This window comes from Ornithorhynchus anatinus, chromosome 4, assembly GCF_004115215.2.
Source record: "Ornithorhynchus anatinus isolate Pmale09 chromosome 4, mOrnAna1.pri.v4, whole genome shotgun sequence".
NCBI classification, from domain to species: domain Eukaryota; kingdom Metazoa; phylum Chordata; class Mammalia; order Monotremata; family Ornithorhynchidae; genus Ornithorhynchus; species Ornithorhynchus anatinus.
The window spans coordinates 1,597,700-1,601,806 of record NC_041731.1 but is presented as its reverse complement, the minus strand read 5'-3'; the positions used below and the strand labels follow the sequence as shown (position 1 = coordinate 1,601,806).

The window sequence follows — 4,107 nt, the reverse complement described above, 5'->3', positions numbered from 1 at the left end:
CCCAGTTTTAGCACTGAGATTTTCTTCTCAAGTCAGAGTGAGAAACGTGTTGGCCTGGGCCCGAGGGAGGAGAAGAAGAAAGGGTCGGCTTTTGAAATATAGACGAGGTGTGTTTTAGGGAAGAAATTCGACTTGGCTTTTGTTTTGAGTTTGGAAGAAAGGAAAAAAGGAGCCAGGGAACAAAGCCTTCACCGGGTGAGCTCAGCAGAAGGGACGAGCACAGGAAAAAGAGGAACAGGGAGGGGAAGACTTTTTATGATGGATGAGCCTGTGTTGTATTTGAGTAGAATAGCCATCCAACACTGCTCACTTTTTTTTTCTAATAAGAGAGGTTGGCAGTCCTCTCTCCACCCGGTATTCTCCAAGTGCTTTTTGAAACCACTGATGGGAGGGATATCTGCATAGGCATCCGAGGACCTGAAATTTCACCTGTTTCTCCTTTGAGGGAAAGAGCATTTCCTTCTGTTTCCTGCAAACGACAGGGGTTGGATCCCTCACCTGGAGGGGTGAAGTAGAGGAACAGCAATGTTGTGTGTGACCTCCTTAAACCCTCCTGCCCGCCGTGCTCTGGTGAACTTCGACATCTCCCCCCACAATTGCAATTTTGCTACGGTTCCTAAGACATCCACAAGGAGTATAGTGGGGATTTATGCCACTTGTCTCAAGTTTGATTGATCAATCAATCAATGCGTGGTTTTTATTGAGTGCTACGGGCAGCACTTGGGAGAATACAATACAACAGAATTAGTGGACACGATCCCTGCCCATAATGAACTTATAGTCTGGAGCGGGATACTGATATTAATATAAATAAATAATTCATACTCTATAATTTAAAGATATATATATATGTGTTAAGGGCGTGGGGCAAATACCAAAAGCCCAAAGGTCACAGATTCAAGTGCAAAGATGATTCCGTGATTTATTGCCACAAAACCCACTCCAGGAGTAGTTGACTTGTGATTCCAGGCTGGGTTGAGGACTGTCGGGGAAGATGAGCTGAGTCAGGAACGTCAGAGTAGAGAAGCTTGGAACAGGTCAGGGCTGGATGGGGCAGCTTTTTAAAAACCATCTCCCTTCTTCCTTCTCTCCCTCTCTTCCATTTCTCACTCTCCCTTTCTTCCTCCTTCCATCCTTCCACTTTCTTTCTCTAGGGTGTCCAGGTCACGCCCTGTCTAGCCCCATTGCCCCCTGATGTTGGGGTCCGTGTCCCCGAGTCACCATCCACCTCTCTTTGGAGAAAACCCTCCTCCGCTCCTCCCACCCCTTGCTTCCCTAGATTCCCGAGCCCCTCCCCGTCAGTGCCCAAATGCCCACGTGACCGAGGATGGATGATTCGAATGCTTCCATCTCTCCCCTGGCAAGTGTTCCAGAATGAGGAACACTGGCTAAATCAGCTGGTACTAAATGTTACTCGCAGATGAATGTTATTAAAAATCTGTTGGAACCTCACGGAAATTGCCGAAAACATTTGATTTAGGGACTGTCCTGCTACTCTGTTATCTGAATTGCCTCCTTTCGCCTCCTTTGTTTATTATTATGGAGGAGATTTCCGTGCCTTCAGCGCCCTTTGGTTCCCGCTGCCTATTCCTCCCCTGAAGTCATAACTCTCTCTTTGTGACATAATAATCATCTCCTTGGCAGCTCATTACGGACCATATGCTCCTGAGGCTCGTGGGCAGGAGAGACACCCGTGACTCGCTGCAGCATTCATGGAGCCTTCTCACACCTCGCTGCTGTGGCCTCTGGGGGACGGAGCATGAGCCTAATCTGGGGGTCCTACCACGTGGGGTTTCTTGGTTTTGCCAGCATGGCAGAGTGGAAGGAGCACGGGACTGGGAGTTAGGAATTAGGAGACTGGGAGTTCTAATCCTGGCTTTCCCACCTGCCTGTGGTTGGATCTTGGAGAAGTCAAGGGTTCTAAAAACTCAGAGGCCATGAGCCTGGGCTTCGGAGTCAGAGGTCATGAGTTCGACTCCCAGCTCTGCCGCTTGTCAGCTGTGTGACCGTGGGCAGGTCACTTCACTTCTCTGTGCCTCAGTGACCTCATCTGTAAAATGGGGATTAACTGTGAGCCTCACGTAGGACAACCTGATTACCCTGTATCTACCCCAGTGCTTAGAACAGTGCTCTGCACATAGTAAGCGCTTAACAAATACCAACATTATTATTATTAGGTCATAGGTTCTAATCCCAGGTCCGCCACTTGTCACCTGTGTGACTACGGCCAAGTCACCTCTCTGTGCCTCGGTTAGCTCATCTGTAAAATGGGGACAAAGACTGTGATTACCTTGTATCTACCCCAGAGCTTAGAAGAGTGTTGGCACATAGTAAGCGCTTCACAAATACAGTCATTATTATTACTATCAGTGACTTTTTTTGGTGCCTCTGTTTCCTCATCTGAAAAATGGGGATCAAATACCTGTTCTCTCTTTCCTGGACTGTGAGCTCTATGGGGAACAGTGACTGTGGCCAGTCTGATTGTATTTTATTTATCCCAGTGCTTAATTGAACGTTTGGCATAGAGTAAACACTTAATAGATACCACTGTTGTTGATATTACTATAACTGCTCTTGGGCAAATGTTTCCAGGGTCTATAGCTGCAAGTCCCTGAATCCCAGGATTGGAGGATGCCAAGGCACCCCAACAGCACCTGCCAACTGGAGCCCTTGAGCCTGGGAGAAACCTCAGGGCAAGAATCTCAATCCTTGGAGAATTCCTTCGAGTCCACTCTTCTACTCTGCATCAGGGTAGAAAAGGAGCAGTGGAAAGAGCTCAGGCCAGGGAGTCAGAGGACCTGGGTTCTAGTCCTGGCTCTGCCAAACGCTTGCTGTGTGACCTTGTGCAAGTCGTTTAACTTCTTTGTGCCTCAGTTCTCCTGTTCTCCTTCCTACTTAGACTGTGAGCCCCATGTGGGACAGGGTCTGCGTCCAATCTAATTCAATTGTATCTAACCCAGCTCTTAGAATAGTGCTTGACACATAGTAAGTGCTTAACAAATACCATAAAATAAAAGTAGAAACTCCTAATCATTGGCTTTTAGGCTCTTCAGCATTTCTCACTCTCTTACTTATCAACTATCTCCCCCCACTATTCCCCAGCTCACACCCTTTATTCCTCCCAAACTCTCACCAATCTTCCTGCCTTTAACATCCTGTCTCCTACCTGAGATTCCTACCTGTCTCAAATTATCCTGGCCACAGTTCACCCCACCTTCAAGGCTCTCCAGAAAACCCAACTCCTCCAGGAAATGTTCTCTAACTTAGCTACCCCGTCCCTGGCCATGTACATCCAATCACTACCCCGAGCACTGATGTTGATACACCATAATATATATGCATATCCTCAACTTATGGTACCCTTCACTTATTTATTTATATATTGATCCTCTATATGTGCCTACTTACAAGCGAAGAATTGGCTTTGCCCCTCTTACTACTATTTGCAGATGTCTTCTGTCTGTCACAAGCTCTGGATTGCCAGCTCCTTGAAGGAAGGGATTGTGTTTTTACTCAGGTATACTCTAGCAGGCACCCCATCTATCTTAGTCCACAATAGAGATGAAGTAACTTAGGCCCTCCCCTCTCAGGGTCACACCTGGAGAGTTTCCAGTATTCGACCAGTCTCGATTACAGGAGGGAGAGTCAAGCAGAGGCATAACTGTTCCATTTCCAGCTTTGGCAGTGGCTAGCGAGTGGAAGGCAATCTGCTACAAGTCAAAACTCACCCCTGCTGGGCAGCAGCGACATGGAGAGAGTCGAGGGTGGAGACTTTGAGTTTACCGCGCGGAAGGCAGCAATGGTAAATCACTTCCATATTTTTACCAAGAAAACTATGGATGCAGTACCAGAACGATCACAGATGAAGAGCGGGGTGTTCTGGGTGAGATGTGTCCGTGGTGTCGCTATGGGTCAGAAATGACTCGACAGCATAAGACAAGACAATTTAGGCCCGGAAAGGTGAAGTGACTTGTCCAAAGTCACCCCGGAGACCAGGAGCAGAGCTGGAATTAGAACCCAAGTCTTTCGATTCCTGCCCCAACTCTTTGTGTTAAAATTTCCAATGAGTTTTTGCCATCAACTAGTTCCTTCCCACTGGGGAAGGGA

At 47.5% G+C, this 4,107-nt stretch overlaps 1 non-coding gene across 1 annotated transcript; it reads left to right on the top strand.

Annotated features, from left to right (window-relative positions):
* Window positions 1-3,580: 3,580 nt before the first annotated feature.
* LOC114811928 lies at window positions 3,581-3,718 on the top strand. Its single transcript, XR_003759623.1, has one exon. It is a non-coding gene; the product is annotated as a small nucleolar RNA SNORA7 (small nucleolar RNA).
* Window positions 3,719-4,107: the final 389 nt, after the last annotated feature.